The 18,792-nt window shown below is 43.4% G+C and overlaps 1 pseudogene; it reads left to right on the top strand.

Moving 5' to 3' along the window:
• The first annotated feature begins 17,833 nt into the window (after window positions 1–17,833).
• On the top strand, window positions 17,834–18,317 carry LOC121464503 (annotated as a pseudogene).
• The last annotated feature ends 475 nt before the right edge of the window (window positions 18,318–18,792 follow it).

The following is an 18,792-nucleotide window of genomic DNA, read 5'->3' as shown; positions in this document are numbered from 1 at the left end:
CAGACACCTGTCATCAGAGTCCCCCTCTGGAGAGATGGGAAGTGGAGACAGGACAATCCCTAGACGGTCTGGGGCAGCTAATGTGCCTTACATGGTGGCAAAGAGACTGTCTCAAAGAAGGTAGAAAGGCTTCCTACACGTGAAGGTCGTCCTCTGTCCATGAGCACTCACATGTACACACACATGCACACGCGTGCATACACACACACAACTTATGGCTCATGGTAACACGTTGGAAAGTGATGATCACTCAAGGTTAAATAAATAAAGTAGAAAGTAAAGTTGTTGAGTGTTAAAATTTTAAATTATATAAACACATACACGTGACCCGGAAACAGAAATGGGGAAGAAAAAGCAGTTGATTTGTGAGAACTTGTCAACATGCATGTATGTTTCTTTGTCAAACAGAAATGTTTTGTATGATTATTATATAGCAAACATAATTATTAAAAGCATGTTAATTTAAAATAATGCTTAATAATAAATAAGCATATACTATATCAGAAAAGCATGTTAGGGTGAGCAGAAAAAGGGGTGTGTGTGTGTGTGTGTGTGTATGTGCGCATATACATGTGTGTGGGTGCATGTGGAAGGCAGATGTTGATGCAGGGTGTCTTGTTCTCTGTCATGTCTTTTGAGTTGGGGTCTCTCACTGAATTTGGAGCTCCTTAGCTCACCAATGATCCTTGCTGTCTCCATCTTCGCAGCTCTGAGATTGCAGGCATGCTCAGCATCTTACAAGGCTGCTGGGCATCAAAGCCAGGATCCTCCCGCTTGTGGAATGAGCACTTTGCCACCAGAGCTACTTCACTAGCTCCAGCAACTTCTTCTTGTCCTTGGAAATATCCCCAACAAGCCAAAGTGTTCTCTTGAATTAGCCGGGCCACTGCATATAATACAAGTTCCGTTGCTTCCACATCTTCTCAAGGTCCTGCAACCCCGTGAGCATCCTGCTTTCTATATATCCCAGCTTCTGTGACCCTGAGAAGAACATTTGGTTTTTAAAAGACAACAACAACAACAACAACAACAAAAAAAAAAGAACGTGAAAGGCAGTTGGAATTGTAATGATGCAACTGTTAGAGAGAAGCCTGGGTTAAGACTCCCAGGAACATTTGGACACTTGTGAGAGAAGAGTAGCTGTTCTCGCAGGACTGAGAACTAAGAATGTCACCAAAAGCGTGCCTTTGTGCGAACTAATGTAGGTGACAGAACCCTGACACTTTCCTCCCATTTCCTGCCCAGAGTTTCACTTCTCCTGCTCCAGTTCATGCCGACAAGTGTGGGCAGCCTAATTACTTTTTTTGGCCTGGCTCTAATCGAGTCCCTTTCTCCCTTACTTAAACTCAACATTATATAATTGTGGGTGTTTTTTTTTTTTAACCTTTCCAGTTGTTTTAGTCAGGGAATTTCTCCTGACATTGACAGCAAAAGGTCCATTTTGCCTACATTGTGGAGCCTGAGTAACCTTGTTTAAAATCAGTTAATCAGCGACACTTGAAATAGAGCTATAAAAATGTTATTAGCATATGCAAATCATTAATCATTTCTATATTGTAATTGCATTTGACCCACACCACTTCGTAAGCCTGGCTTTAGAGGAGAACTAAGTGATTGGGGCCACCGTTTGAATACTGAGGGATAGTTTATTTTAATATATTAACCTTGGGGTAGTTTTTAAGTGACAAACTTGCAGGTGCTGACACTTATTCTTTCCTTGTAATTTACATAATATGAGGGGATAGTTTTTTCTTAAGAGTTGTCCGAGTTTCATCTCTGTTGCGATGACAAAATGCCCGGATCAAAAGCAGTTTAGAGGAGGAAAAGGTTCAGTCCATCACTGAGGGGAAGTCAAGGCAGGAACTCAAACAGCCAGTCACATCACGTCTATAGCCTAGAGCAGAGGAAGGACTGGATCCCTGCTTCCTTGCTTGCTGCTCAGTTCTGAACTAACCCTCTCGACTCACGCAGCTCATGGCTCCAAACAAGGGAATGGTGCTGCCCACAGTGGGCTGGGTCCTCCTACATTGATTAATAATGAAGACAGTCCCCCACTCTCAGTGTGCCTACACCCTGAATTAGATCCTTGTTGCAGAATATTCCTTTACACTGGACGAAAATGTGTCACTGTGTCTGGTTTGATAAAGAGTTGAATGGCCGTTAGTTAGGCAGGAAAAGGTTAGGAAGAACTTCTGGGGGCAGAGAGGGCTGTGAGAGAAAGAAAGATAGGATCTCCAGCCAGATGCAGAGGAAGCAGGATGGCAGTACAGAATAAAGCCATGTAAAGGAACATAGATTTAAAATATGGGTTAAGTTATAAGAACCATTTAGGAACAAGCCTAGGTTAAGACCAAGCTTCCATAATGAATAAGTCTCTGTGTCATGATTTGGGGTGGTAGCAAGCACGACAGAGAAAGACTAGCTACAACTCATTCCTCATTAACATATCACTTCAGCAAATTGGAGAAGTAGAAGGAATTAGAGAAGTCTTAAATCTACCACAAGTATAAGCACTCCCTCTTCGAATACGCAAGCAGGTGTTAGGGGGCCTAAGGGAATTTGTGCCTTTTCAGAGAAGAAAAACGCATGTGCTTAAATTGCAACATGTGCAACAAAGGTTTCACTGAAATAGCCAATGTTTTAAATTATGAATCCCTAGCCCAAGCCTAGGGAAGATTTGAGACGTTCTTGAATTGGCCTAGGTGACTACCCGTACAATGTTCATCTTCCCTTCCCCATTCTTAACAGCTCATCACCCTTGCTTACTGATTCCTCCTTCATGCAGCCCAGGGACTTGGGCAAAAGAAGCTCATCCTGATTCTAGTTCCAAATCTATGTCCCAGTTGCTTTATGCACATATATTTTCAATTTATTTTTTAGGTGTATGAATATTTTGCTTGCATGTGTGTCTGTGTACCATCCGCGTGTCTGATGCCCTTCCAGGTAAAAAGAGGACCTCTGATCCCTTGGAACTGCATCTAGAGATGGTTGTGAGACACCAGGTGGCTCTTGGGAATTGAACCCGGGGTCCTCTGCAAGAGCAAGGAGTGCTCTAAACTGCTGAGCCTTCTCTCTAGTGTCCCTGTTGCCTCATAGTGACGGTTACACCTGTCACCAGGTCGCCATTGGCTTTAGAAATCACAATGAATTTTACAACTTTTGTTTAGACTACTGGAAACTGTTTTCTTCAGATGATTTGCTTGACGTTCAAATATGCACTGTGTGTCTCTTTCCTTTGGAGTCTCCATAACAAAATACTGGATAGAAACAAGGCATGGAAAGAAAGATCTACCCTGACTCAGTTTTAGAAGATCTCAGTTCATTGTGGAGGGGAAGGCATGGTGGAATCCAGGGCAGCGGGAACATATTCGCCTTTCTAGTGATATTTCATTTGCATTTTAATAAATAAAGCTTACCTGAAGATCAGAGAGTAAAACAGCTACACTGATGAGGCAGTGGTGGCACATACATTTAATTCTAGCAGCCATACAGGTTAGCCATAGAAACCAGGCGGTGACAGAGGTAGGCAGAGACAGGTGGAGCTCTGTGAGGTCAAGGCCAGCCTGGTCTACAGAGCAAGTTCCAGGATGAGGCTCCAAAACTACAGATAAACCCTATCTTGAATAACAAAAAAAAAAAAAAGGAAGGAAGGAAGCAAGGAAGGAAGGAAGGAAAGGAAAGGAAAGGAAAGGAAAGGAAAGGAAAGGAAAGGAAAAAGAAACTGGGCAATGGTGGTGCATGCCTTTAATCCCAGCACTAGAGAGAAATATAAAATGGGGGGAGACAGCTCTCAGCTCAGTATCATCCTGAGGATTCATGGAGGCAGAATCACCATTTCAGTCTGAGGTAGAGATTAGAGCCAGTGGCTGGCTGCTTTGCTTTTCTGATCTTCAGGTTGAACCCCAATATCTGTCTCTGTGTTTTTATTATTTATGCTACATTCCTTACATAAGCAGACCAGGAATCACAGACCAGATGGGTCAAAGTTCAAAGTTACCTCTTTTGAAGATACCCTGGCCTGGAAAAGTGACATCACCAGCTAGGAAGCAAGTGTCCAAATCACAAGCCCATTGCGGACATTGCAAGGTTGAACTATAGTAGCCTGGATAATGACCATCTTTCTGGATTTATGAGGGAGAGTAGTCTAAGCAAGATGAGTTGAAACAAATAGAAGTCCTTAGGACGCTGGTGACTGGTCCAGTTGTAGCCCTCCAGATCTTAGGATTTTACAGCTGTACAAGCCTAAATGCTTTTCACTGCATAAATTGATTTCTCTTACTGAGAAATTTGCAGTGGAAATGCAGAGGCCATCCAATCTGGTTCGTTTTTATGGCCGATTTTCATGTATGTTTATGTTTCTTTCCTCCTATATAGGCTACACACATCCTCAAGAATGGTGTTCCAAAGTTTTGTTCATTTGGGCTTTCCCACCAAGTCTAACAGGAGACTCATAAATGGTAGTTTAGAGAGGACCATGCCCACTGGTCCATTTTCAGATCACCAAGCCCCTCTAGCAATGTTGCTCAGCAGGGGCTTGGAGTGACTTTTAGGTTATCTTCAAGCCCCTTTCACGCTTGGCTCTCACTTTCATTATCTCTCAGACTGCGGAAATGGTTTCAGCAAATGAGTTTGCTGCACTTCATCCAGCCGTCTGCCAGTCCAGCGCTAAGCAGAGCCTACACTGTCTGGAAGGAAAAAAGGAAAGGGTTTAGGAGTGTTCTCCTGAAACTATCACAGCAGCCATAGCTCACGTTTAGGAAGCACTAAATAGCCGTAGAAATTGCAATTCCCAGAGCTCTTAGAAAGTTAATTCATCTTTATGGATGGGTTGCTAGTGCGATGTCATATATAATAGAAAAGATGAACGATTCGCTGATCTTCCTTCAAATAGCTGTGACATCATTTGAAGCAGGTGTATGGGGGGGGTGAAAGTCATGCATGGGATAAATGTAATTAGCATGGTCAATCATATGTTCTGGGCTTCAAAAATTAGTGTGGGAGAATGTCAAGTCCAGATCCTCTGTGGAGTCTGAGTGTCCTGCCGTTCCTGCTCACTTCTGTATCACTCTCATTGCTATGTGCCTTCAAACCAGCCTTCTAATAAGGGTGAGGCCATGGTCTTCCTCTTACCCAAGCAAATTCTTGTGACGCAAAGCTTGTATAAATAATCTATGCACATGCAATAAATTTTTTTAATTATGTTTTATTTTATTCATATGAGTGTTTTGCCTGTGTGTATAGCTGTGAACATGTGTGTGTCTGGGGCCCATGGATGCCAGAATTGGGTGACTGATATTTTGGGATTGGAGTTACAGATGGTTGGGGGTATCAAAAGGGTCCGGAAAATGAACCTGGGTCCTCTGAAGGAGCAGTCAGTGCACTTAACCACTGAGCCATCTCTATAGCTCCCACAGGCAATAATTGAATGAACTCTGAGTCTTTCTGAATCCACATTAACATTATAAAAACTATCTCCATCACTCCTCCATCAAACAAGGAGGAGGCCACTTGTTGGTTCCTGGCTGCCCAGCCCCGAAATAATCACACAGAAATTACATTATTTAAATCACTGCTTGGCCCATTATCTCTAGCTTCTTATTGGCTAACTCTTACATCTCTATTTAATCCATCTCCATTAATCTGTGCATCACCATGAGGTCGTGGCCTACCAGCAAAGTTTCAGTGCGTCTGTCTCCGGAGGCAGCTCCATGGCTTCTCTCTGATTCTGCCTCCTTTCTTCCAGCATTCAGTTTAGTTTTCCCCACCTATATAAGTTCTGCCCAACCACAGGCCCTAATGGTATTCACAGCATACAGAGGGGGATCCCACATCACTACGTATTCTATTTTATTTGTGGATTCTTTTATGTGTGTGGTATATATGTGCCATATGTGTGTGTTGCTTGTGTGTGTGCGTATGTGGAGGCCAGAGGTTGATGTCAGGTATCTTCCCTGTATCTCCATTTAAAAAAAAATCACTGTATTTTATGTATATGGATGTTTTGCCTGCATGTGCCTGTGCACTATGTGTGTGCCTCATGCCCAGTGAGGCCAGAGTAAGGTGTCAGAACTCCTGGGACTGTGGTTATGGAGGGTTGTGAGCTGATCTGTAGGTGCTGGGAATTGAACCTAGGTCCCCTGGAAGAGCAGCCAGTGTCTTAACCATTGGCCCATGTCTCCAGCCCCTCTGTGTTACTTTGTAAAGCCGAGTTTCTCACTGTACCCGGAGCTCACTAGTTTGGCTAGATTGGTTGGACAATGAGCTCCCAGGATCCACCTGTCTCCATCCTCTTAAGCCTGGAGGTGTGGATGCTGAAAACCCCAGCTCAGGCTCCCATGCTCGCAAAGCAAGTACTTCACTCACTGAGTCATCCCCAGGCCCTAAGGTGGGTCTTTCAAGGCAGGGCCTCTCTGTGTAGCCCAGACTAGTCTTACATTTGTCATCCTTCTGCCTTTGCCTCCTATGTCACAAACCTCCAGCTAAAACATCCGTTTCAAACAACATTATCCTTTCCCCAACTGCAAGGTGCGAATTCTCTCCAACAGAAGGCTGTAAGAGTCAGGACAGTTTCTAGAAAATGTTCTCATTTGTAGGATTCATGTAAAATTGAATTAAATTTCTCTGTGTTTGCATAGTTTAAAAAAAAGGAACAAAGGCTGACAAAATACAGTTTCATTGCCAAGTTCCCAGCCTTAAGAGACTTACAAAGACGGCTACATGTTCTCAACCTAGTGAGGATTACAGGCTATAGAGGAAAATGGAACCGTTAAATGTGGACAGTGATTTCTTACCACAGTGCCTACCACCCTTTCCAAAGACATCCAGGGGCCTTTGATAAAACTCTCTGTTAGATGCTTCCTTAATTACTTTCCTTACTCCCCAGTTGTAATAATTTGCTTGGTTTCTTCGCCCCCAGTCCTTTCTTTATACCAGCTACAATCTCCACCAAGTAATTGCCAATAACCATAGTACGTGCTAAGCAATATATCCATGGTCATATAGCTCCCGAGAGACAGAGTTGGGGCTTCAATATACAAGTGGTCTCTAGGAGTCTATTTTATTTATTTGTTTTTTAGGAGTCTCTACTTTGATTGACTATTCTCCATAGTCTCACAGCTGACATTCTGGAGTCAAACTGACCAGCAGACAGAAAAAAATTGTAACTCCAGATCATCAATATGTTGGTCTATAAACCCAAACTGACCTCAGTTTCTGTGTTGGGAGTCTCTGGTTTTGTTTTTGAAACAGGGTCTCACATGTCTCAGGATGGCCTTGAACTCACTGTATACTAGAGGATGGTCTTGAACTTGGGATCCTTTTGCCTCTACCTCCTGAGTGCTGGGGTGATAGGCACACATCACCACATCCAACCATGGCATTCCACTTGAAATCATAATTTCATCCCTTCTTCACTCCATGCCTGGTTTCATGGGGTGTTTGGGTTTCATACAGTCCTCAGGGCTTCGTGCATACTAGATAATCTCTGTACCAGCAGAGAGGTACCCAGCTCAGGTCTGGATTTCAGCTTTTGCTCTGCTAAGCCATAGTCCCTGCTCGGTGTAGCTAATACTTTGGAATATGTAACTTAGGCAGAATTCTTCAGACCTAATTTTGTAGCTGCCTGGCCTCCCTGTCGGTTTGGCCACTTTCCCAGCTCTCCATTATGTCACCTTTGCCTTGTTTTCTTCTGCTTTCCTTGCCCTTTTCATGTTAGTTTTGAATTCTCTCTGTTCAGCCCAGTTCTCACACACTTTTCTCCTACTTCTCTCTGGTTTGCAGCCGCCAGGTTTCAAAGACAGTGGGTCATTCCCCCATTTCTCTATATGCTAGAAAAACATCCACATTTTATGGCCCCATTTATCTGATTTGCAACTTTCAGAGTACAGCCCTCATCTTTGAAATGAGGATCATAATATCCATCCTAGAGACGTCATAGGAGCTGCACAGAATACCACTGCAGAGCACTCCCAAAACAATAACACACTAAACAAACGTCAGGCATTATTAGCACAAAGAGCACGATGGCGTCTCTAAAATACGGAATTGGAAGTGATTTCTACTCTGCATCATAAACCAGTCCAGGAATTACCTCACTCTGTTCCTGTTCTCCAACATTTACAGCAGCAAGTGCTGATATGTAGAGCAGAAGGAACAGATGACATTTAGAAACTAGAGCTCATGACAGACACAGGCGTTCGATACACGCCTATGGAGACTGAGCATCTATGTCAAACTTTTCAATACCCCCCCCCCTTATCAAGTTCCCTGCTTTCTTCAATCACCTGGGAATGTTTTCTTCAGTTAAGGCAGATATTACAAACTAGTAGCCTACTGGCTGAATGTGGCTCTCTGACACACATCATTTAGCAGATAGTAAGTGACCTTTAAATAGTGGCATTTAGACGGTGTTGGGGGTCAAGCTCTTCCAGAATCAGACTGAGCCAAGGATTTGGGTACAATGGTTTATTAAGAAAGTACTCTCAAGCCAGGCATGTAATCCTGTAATCCCTGTACTTGGGAGGAGGAGGCCGGCAGATCACGAGTCATCCTAGACTCTACAGTGAATTCAAGGCTTGCCTGGACTACACCAGGCACTGTCATAAGCAAATTGCTTCCAAAAGAAGTTTCTAAGGGTGTCAGGAAGCAGAGTAAACAGGCAGAGAAGCCCAGAAAGAGTACGGATTCCGGGGAAGTCCCAGACTCAGTCTGATGCTACAGGGACGATGGAAGTGTCGTAGATAGCTCAGAAGGTATCGTGCATGCCTGGGATTAATGGAGTGTGTTTTAGCATCCAGAGAGAAAGGAGAGCTTTGGTTCTGGATTTTCCCCTTCCCTGGCCAGTGTTTAACCCCAAGACCCAAGAACACACTTCTAGAAGGTCATTGGGGTGAAATGTTAGTGTCAAAGTACGTGGGTACTGGAGAATTATGCAAAGATTTGCCAGACTGAGGGTCCAGTTGGGAACCAGTCAGGTCCACCACAGCCTCTATTCCTAATACTACCAGTGCTAGTTATTGTGTGGTTTGTTTGTTTTTGTCAACTTGACATAAGCCTGAGTCATTTGGGAAGAGGGAACCTCATTTGAAAAATTGCCCCTGCCACCTGATTGGCTTGTAGGAAGGTCTTTGGGGCATTTTCTTGATTAATGATTGATGTGCCCAGCCCGCTGTAGAAGGTTCCACCTCTGGATAGGTGGTTCTGGATGATATTAGAAAGCAAACTGAACAGGCCACAAGGAAAATCGGGTAAGCAGCATTCCTCCACGGCCTCTGCATCTGTTCTTGCCTCCAGGTTCCTGCCTTGCCTTACCAGGATAATGGACTGTGACCTATAAACCAAATAAACCTTTCCCTCTTCCAGTTGCTTTTGGTCATGGTGTTTTTGTCACTGCAATAGAAACCCCAGCTATGATATAGACTCACACTACTCCAGGTTCTATAAACCCTTGATCGATTGCAGTTCCAGGGATTCCCTAAAGGAGGGCTTGGGTATGGTACTGTCCTTTGGGGACAGGGGCTGTCTCTCTGATGATTGAATTGTACTTTACCTAAAAATCCACTGTCCACATCTGAGAATGGAGAGTGTGGTGAGGGTTGTGGGGCTTTGTGCTGAAACTCTCCCTCTCCGAGATTCCCTTCATCTTTCCTGTCAGCTAATCATTTATTTGGACTGACTAATAAAAGCATAATTTGTGGAATAGAAGATTAATGAGATGATGTGATGTTAGATCTGAAAAGATTGAGACCATTGGACCTTTTCCCTGTCCTTATGCACTGTGAAAAAAAGGTTCCAAGAAGCTGGGAACCTCGTAAGTGCATTGCAATAATCATGATCATGGAGCTGTCTTGTAAAGGATGCTCCTGACCCAGTGGAGCTGCTTAGCCTAGTGCCATGTGTTCTCCAATGCTTCAGCACAGGGGTCGCTACAAAGTTGGCTCTGCAGAGAGAGAGACAGTTAGGTGAACTTATTACAGTGAGCTCCCAATGTATATGCTTAATTGTGGTTATAACCTCCAGAAATACCTTGTACTACTGAAACTGATGAGCTCAGAGGGATGGCAGCCACAGGTTATTACACAGAAAATGGAGGGCATTAAACCTAATTCTTTCTAGGATGCTCTCTAATATCTCCTAAATGCGTTTTATATCCTTAACATTTTCCACAGACTCACTGTGAAAGGTCTAGCTTGGTTTTTGTCCATTGGAGCCGACAACTGATGTAACCAAGGAAACTGGTTTGTACCTCACATTTAAAAACTATAAATGGTTCCATAATGATAACCTTTGGAACTGTCCCGGCCATCATTTTGGTTTGCATGCATCCCTACAAACATGAAAATACAAAGCCAATGAGACAGTGACCAAACCTAAGTACAGCATTGTTCTGAGCAGAACAAAAGTCTGAAAGTTTTAAAGCAACAACAACAAAATGATATGAAGGACTGAGATATTCTGATTTAGGCTAGAGGAATATCTTGAGATGCTTCTCATTTTAATAGTTTTCAAAAATGGAAGCAAGAAAAGTGACCTTGATGTGTATTGAATGTATTCTCAAGAGCAGACCAAGAAATGCCAGTCTGTCAAAGGGTTATCCTCAAAATCTGAACCTAGCATTGTGTGACTCACTCAGTGGCTCTGGCGATGGAAATCTGGGGGACTAGAATTCTCTGTCCTTATCAGTTAAGAATTGGTCCCTTCCATGAAAGTCACAACAAGCTGGCAGGCTGGCCTCCACCTTTTGCTCCAAACTTGCTCAAGAACAGCTGTGGGTAGACCAGAAGGCCAGATTGTTCCTGGGATCAAAATGAGAGATCTGGTTGCTGACTTGTCACTCGCCAAGGAGTGAACATGAGCAGGCACCAGAGTGGGCAATGTAGAGACCATCATTTAATGGATGAGAGATAGCATTGGAAATAGCATCTGTTAGCCCAATGTGGTGCACATAGCTGTACTTTAGAGGTATAGGCAGAGCCCGGAAATGAACTGAGAGTGAAATCCATGGGTTAAACTATGAAGGTTCAGGTTGTCTGACAGGCTGAAACTATAGATGGCTAGGGCCAAAGCCGGAGTGGGAACCTGGGAAGGCACCACAGGCAAACAGGCGGAGCAAAGACTCCATCTTGACAAACCTGCCCTGGTCTGGGGACAGGCTGAGAGCAGCAGCTTCTGGTCTGGAATAAACAAGAGAGCCACACTCAAACTGCCAGGAAGTCGAATTCTGTTCTCCCATCTGTCTTCACGGTTGACATCTGATGGAGTCATTGGATTCACATCAGACTCTGTGACAAACGATGGCTGGTCTGCATTCTTTGGTTCCTAAACAGTATAAATGTAGCACAGACACACGGTTTCCCTCCCTCCCCCTGTAGAAACCAGTATTCTTTTAGCGACAGGGGATGTGGAAGATTGCATGCTACTAAGACTGTCCCTAAGTATCCTGAGAGTTTTCCTCCTGTCCTTTTCCATAAGCCACCAGTGGTGGTTTGAAAGACAATGACTCCCAAAGGGAGTAGTACGATTAGGAGCTGTGGCCTTGTTGGAGTAGAAGGTGTGTCATTGTGAGGGTGGGCTTTGAGATCTCCTTTGCTCAAGCTATGCTCAGCATGACACACAGTTGCTTCCGCTGCCTGTGGATCAGAATGTAGAACTCGCAGCTCCTTCTCCAGCACCATGTCTGCCTGCCTGCTGCCCTTGCTACCCACCATGACAATAATGGACTAAACCTCTGAACTGTAAGCCAGCCTGAATTAAATGTTTTCCTTTATAAGAGTTGCTGTGGTCATGGTGTCTTTTCGCAGCAATAGAAACCCTCAGATACCACCCACTCCTTCTGCTGGCCTGCCTTCTTCTATCCCCAACACTCTCATTTGTTTATGTGTTGTTTAGTGTGTGTGTGTATGTGTGTATTTGTACATGTGTGTGCTGGCGCACATGTGTGTCTCTCCCTTTCTGGCAAGTCCATGATGCTCACTAAATAGACTAATCTGACTTGCAGTGAACTTTGAGGGTCTGTGTGACTCCACCTCCCCAGTGCAGCCATGGCAGGCGCACCCTACCTCACCAGGCATTTTTACCCTGGGTTCTGAGGCTCAAATTCAAATTCTTATGCTGGCAAGGCAAACAGGTCACACACTGAGCCAACTCCCTGGGCTTTTTAGTTTTGCTTTTAAAACAGGGCTTCATTCTGTAGCCCAGAGTTGCATTGGATTCACAGCAGGTCCTTCTGCAGCAGCCTCCTAGATGCTGGGATTCCAGGAAGAAGCATCACATCCAGCAGCTGGTGTGTCTGAGGTTCAGGACAAAGGAGCAAGGGTAAGGGCAGTGTTCAAGACCCTAACCCTTTTGTTCTGCCCTAGTGACAATTCAGTTTCCCCCAAACTGTGACCTGAGGCCAAGTAGATAGAGATATACCAGTTATGGAAGGGTTAAACAGTTTTAGCAGAAATGTATAGGAAGGGATGTGAAAAGCCAATTTCTCCCTCCCCCATGTGGTGGTGGGAAGGAGTGCCTTCCTCTTTGTAATTCCTGGCAGGAGGCACAGGCAGACCACTTCCTTCTGTTAATGGACCTATTATGACCGAGCACATACAGGCCTTCCAAACACATTCTTCCAAGTCTGGGGAAAACACACACACACACTAAAACAATCAAATAAAAAGATTTCTTCAATGAACATAGAGTCTTGACTTCTGGGGTCCGTGGATCCCCATTGATTATGTGGAATTGCATTTGATTTCCGTTCTGTTCTGCTCCCACATCTCCCAGAATAAAGGCTGTAATGGTCTTTAATGACTAATTTCTTTTTCATAGCATAAAAGACTCCGGATTGCATTGAACTTTTTCAGTTTAGCAATGGGCAGCTGTTTTTAACTGCTCTCTGCATCTGCAGCACTCCAACTGTAAGTGTTTCATAACGTTACTTCTAACAAGGATGAGCAAGAGACACCGAGTGAGGCCGCTGGGATATTTGTTCCTTTGTGCCTCTCCACTGCCAGTCTCTTTCCGCAGAGCACTGGGTCACAGTTAACTTTCAAAATAGGTCAAGACATCCTAACTCATCTCTGCTATCTGTGCTTGCTGACCTCCGTGCATAGCAAGGGGCCTCATCCCTTAGACTCTAGTGGGCAAAGTCCTCTCCCGGAAAACTCACTCTTGGCTCTCTGCGATGGCTCTTCCCTATCCCTGGCTGGCAGAGGGACTCCTACCTACATTCCCACAGGAGCAGTCAGGTGACTTAGAAATGGTGGGTATGTGGGGGAAGCAGAGTCGCGAGTTGATAGCTGTCCTAACCAGTGCTGCTTCTTAAGTCAGGTTTGCTGTGGGATACCTGTGATTCCAGCACTAAGAACCAGGGGCAGGGGGAGTACAATTTCAAGGCCAGCCTAAGCTACATAGTGAGAGCCTGACTTGAAAAGGAAAAAAAAAAAAGGAGGAATGGATGGAGGAAAAAAAAGAGAGAGGAAGAGGAGGAAGGAAGACATACAGGATGGAAGAGGTTTCCACACAGCATTTATATGAATATGATAAACATTGTTCATATTCGCACCTGTTTCCTTCTTATGCCCCCCTTCCCTCTCCTACTTATCTGCTTCTTCTTCCTAAATAATCCCCCTTTTATGTCTATGTCCTTTTTATTTTGATCTGAATTCCTCACATGGGAGAAAATGTACATTTGTCTTGGAATGTGGTCGGTTTTGCTTAGCACCATGATCCCAGTTCCACCCATTTTCCTGCAAACAGCATTTTCTTCTCCTCTGTGTCTGAGTAAGATTCCGTTAGCACGTGTTTTCTTTATCCATCCGTCCAGTGATGGGTGGTTTCCCTGCTTGGCTATTGTAAGTATTACTGCAGGAACCATAGCTGTGCTCATTTTGACTTTGTCAGGCACACGCCAGATGGACTGTTCTTCTGGTGACATATATCTCTCTACCAGCCTCCCTTGGCTTCACACTCACCAGGGGCTCATTGTGTTTGTGCCTTTCATCTTCCTGAATAAGAGTTCCTTGAACCAGACAAAAACATCAACAAGTCAAAGAAACAAATGTGTACAAAGTGTCTGCAGCAGTTTTATTTCTAAAAGCCAAAACTAGAAACAAATAGCCCTTGTTTGAATGCTGGCTCCCCATATTACCACCAAAACCTCCGGTTGGCCAACAAGGAGAACTAACTCCCCAACAGTCTAGACCTGTAGTGTCTCCAATTGACAGTGTGAATTGTAACATTTATTGAGATTCCAGTGTTTGCTTGATGCTACCGGTTCAGGGGAAGGGCATGCCTGTGCTGAGGCTGAGTAAGAAGATAACAACAGAGGTGCTGGAGAGATGGCTGAGCAGTTCAGAGCATTGGTTGCTCTTCAGTGGACCAGTTTGGTTCCTAACACCCACATGGCTGCTCGCAATTGAATATAACTCGAGTTCCAAGGGATCAGGCACTCCCTTCCGGCTTTCACAGGCACCAGGCATGCAGCAAACACTTGTACAAATGAAATAAAATTGATTTCTTTTTAGTTTTTAAAAAGGAAGTGATAGACGGGTTAGAGAGATGGTTTGGTGGTTAAGAGCGTTTGCTGCTCTTCCAGAGGATCAGAATTATCGCATGTTCTCCCTTGCCTGTGTGTGGGTGTATACATGCACACACACACACACACACACACACACATCTTTAAAAAGAACATTAAATAAAGAATATAATGTGATACATGAGTCCTGATGGCCACAGCAAAGAATGACTAGTGTCTTAAAAAGACTATCGAAGCAATTTATTGCTTGACAATTTCTACTAAAGGTCTTCTTGGCCTGGATAATAAAGTGGTTTTGTTAGCAGCTAAATGAGGCGGGTGCCCTTCAGGGATGGCTCCCATATTAGCACAGCTTCAAAGTGTCCTGTCCATCAGTTTCAGCTAACAGCTTTCTGGGGAAACAGAAGTTTAACATGTGCAAGGTCACAGCTTTGATCCTTATCACCTAAAAATGGGGCAAATATACGCCACCATGTTTCCCGCCATCGTGATAAAGGACTAAACCTCTGAAACTGTAAGCCACCCAAATTAAATGCTTTCCTTTATAAAAGTTGCCATGGTCATGGTGTCTCTTTGCAGTAATTAAAACCCTAACTAAGACACTGTCCGTCTCTCTATGCAAGAATTATTAAAAGTTCAAAGCTAAAAAAATAAACAAAGGGTAAAAATAACTTTCCTTCTATTAAATATAAAAATAGTTTATTTTATAGGAGGATTAATAAAGTGAAAATTAACAAAAAAAACTTCTTACAGAATGTAAAAAAAGTCAAAGCTGGGTATGGTGGTTCACTCATGTAATCCCAGTCCTTGGGGGACGGAGACTGTAAGATCATCAAGGATCCTAAGCCAGTTTGGGTTACATATTGGGTTCCAACATAGCCTGGATTACAGAATGAGATTCTGCTTCAAGAGACAGACCAAGAAGTCAACAATAAATGTAGAAAAACAAGTTCAAAGACAACGAGAAGCAGGGACAACTTGGATGAGAGAACTAGAAAGCATTCCCATCATTCAAAGTCTGCGTATATGTTTTCTGAGTACATACATGTACACACATTCATAAACTAACTCTAGGCAGGTTGTGTGGGAATGTGTGTGGGCCTGGTATAGCCCAAGGAAGCCACATTTTTGTTGTTGTTGTTTTGTTTTCAAGACAGGGTTTCTGTATGTATGCCTGGCTGTCCTAGAACTTGCTTTTAGACCAGATTGCCAATGAAGCCATTTTCAAGAATGCTAAAATGTTGGTGTGGAAGGGGTTCTAAAACATCATCTATTTTACAAATATAGCTTGAGCTATAGGAATAAGTCCTGAATACTGGTCTGCAAGGGATGATCAATTTTGAGAGACAGTCCAGTCCTCTTAATGTCTAGACTTGGCATCTCCATCAACTCTTCTTCTGCTCATATGGCTAGCTCTGCTTATGACATCATGTTTCATCGTGTAACAAAAGTGGCTCATATAAGAGTCACTTGTGTGGCCTTCCACCAGCATATCAAGATGCGATTCTCTGGTCGTTTGTCTTGTGAGGTTTTTCTCTCAGGTAGGGAGAGAAGATACAACTGAGTTCTTGGTCACCAGCCAAGAGGAAGGGCAGAGAACTCTGGATTTCACAAAAGGCACAGATTCATTTACAGCACACCCTGCACGTGAGAGATTGCCAGGAGTCAGTAGATAAGGATAATTAAACTGTGTAGGGCAAGGACCAGACACAGCCATTTAGATCCCTGCAAATCCAGCAGACAAAATACCGAGAAACATTATTTAAAATCTGTAATATTTCATCACTGGTGAGTTTTTAAAGGTGATTTATTACTGCTAAATGATGATGGAAAAATAATAAAGACTTACTTCTCAAAAACATTATTTTGTCAAAAGAAATACAACAAAAACAAAAATCCAACCCCAATCCCAAACTATGCAAACATAATCATTGTCATTATTTTGTAAGCCTGCTGTGTGAATTTCCATTTTCATCTTTTGTTTCTGCCTCCTCCTCAGGATGATTTGTGTCTTCAAGATTCTCTTTCCAGGAAACTCTGTCATGGGACTGTAACCTACTGAATATTTTTAGAACTTAAATTTTCTTATTATTTTTATTACTTAAAACAAATTTTAAGTTTAAATATATTTTGATCATGTTCTACCCCTCCCCCAAGTCCTTCCAGATCCTCTCCCCAACTCCCTAACTCACCCAAATTGAAGCTCTTTCTCATAAGACAAAACCAGTACAGCAAATCCCCCTACACACACAAGACAAGAGAATAACACCCAAGGGGAAAATACATCAAGCTATAACCAAATAAAAGCACATTTTCAAAAAGTTTGGAGTCCATTATATATTGATCAACTCTGCCTGAACATGGGGCCTACACTGGAGAGGTTGATATGCCCAGTATCACTCCATTGGAGAAAACTAATTTTTCCACATCCTACCAGATAGAAATGACAGTTTGATTGTTAAACTTTACACTAATTGCTAGGTTTTATTTCATTCACTCAAAAATATAATAAAATAAAATATAATAAGATAAAATCTAAACTATTACCTTGAAGTTGAACAAGACAAATCAAAAGAAGAAAAAGAGCCCAAGAGAAGGCACAAGAATCAGAGACCTCGTCTGTACACTTGGGAATCCTATGAAAACACTTACCTGGAAGCCATGATATAAATGAAGAGGACCTGGTGCAGACATGTACAGGCCTTGCCCATGCTGCTTCCATTTTGTGGGTTCTTATGAGGTTTCCTCATGTTGATTTAGAGGACCTTGCTTTCTTGGTGGCTTTTTTTTAAAAAAAAAAAGATTTATCTCATTTTATGTGTTTGCATGCATGTTTGTGCTCCACATGTGTGCTTGGTTCCCATGGAGGCAGAAGAGGATGTTAGATCTCCTGGACCTAGAGTTGTGAACAGTTGTGAACCACCATGTTGGTGCTGGGAAGCAAACCCCAGATATTTGCAAAAGAAAGAACTTTTAACCACTGACCCACTCTCTAGTTTCTTAAAAATTTTATTACATTTATTTGTTGTGTCTCTGTGTGTATGAGTACATGTGTGCATAAATATTTTCCAGGGTGTGCATTTGGAGGTCAGAGGACAACGTTCAGGAGTCAATTCTCTCTTTCCACCATGTAGGGTCCAAGGATCCACTCAAGACTGTCAGGCTTGGCAGCAAGCATCTCTACCCTCTGAGCGATCTTATGGGTCCATTATTTTTTAGCACTTTTAATGTATAGTTTCTTCTAGAAATTATTTAGATCTAGTTTATTAACTAGAAATTGAGTATAATAAAAGTGACTCAAGTCTTCCACGGGAGGCCTACACGCCGCCGATTGTGCCGCCGCCATGTCTCTCGTGATCCCTGAGAAGTTCCAACACATCCTGGGAGTACTCAACACCAACATCGATGGGCGGCGGAAAATAGCCTTTGCCATCACTGCCATTAAGGGTGTGGGGCGGAGATACGCTCAGGTGGTGTTGAGGAAAGCGGACATTGACCTCACCAAGAGGGCTGGAGAGCTCACGGAGGACAAGGTGGAGCGTGTGATCACCATCATGCAGAATCCCCGGCAGTACAAGATCCCAGGCTGGTTCTTGAACAGACAGATGTGAAGGACGGGAAGTACAGCCAGGTTCTGGCCAGCGGCCTGGACAACAAGCTGCGCGAGGACCTGGAGCGGCTGAAGAAGATTCGGGCACATAGAGTGCTGCGCCACTTCTGGGGCTTTCGTGTCCGAGGCCAGCACACCAAGACCACTGGCTGCCGGGGCCGCATTGTGGGTGTATCCAAGAAGAAATGAGTCCCTGGGCCTTTGCTGTTAATAAATAGTTTATATGCCTGTGTAAAAAAAAAAAAGTGACTCAAATTTACATTTTGATGTGTCTCAGCAGATGTTTAGATCCTACAATTACCATCTTTGTTTAGGAATGGATTATTTCTGTCTCTCCCAAATGTCTCAGCATATACTTAATAGCTGATTCCCCACCTGCCACACTTTTGGTCTTTTTTTTTTCTCCCTGACACTGGGGATCAAATCCAGGGCCTCAGAAATGCTGAACACTCACTCTTCCCTCAGCCACCCAACCCACTTTAGTCTTTCTCTCAGTTTGGATTAGTGTGATCTAATATAGACTTTCTTCAGGGGAATACTACATACTCAATATCCATCTTATTTGGCTTGGCACAGTCCTTTGGGAATTATCTCTGCTCTTTCTTGGCATGGTAGTCTATGACTTTAGTCCCAATACTCTGAAGGCAGAGACAGGAGAATTTGT

Source organism: Microtus oregoni, unplaced genomic scaffold (assembly GCF_018167655.1).
Source record: "Microtus oregoni isolate MIOR12 unplaced genomic scaffold, Mior012 000028F_ref0000031, whole genome shotgun sequence".
Classification (NCBI taxonomy): Eukaryota; Metazoa; Chordata; class Mammalia; order Rodentia; family Cricetidae; genus Microtus; species Microtus oregoni.
The sequence above is the reverse complement of the archived record's forward strand: the minus strand, read 5'-3'. Positions and strand labels throughout refer to the sequence as shown.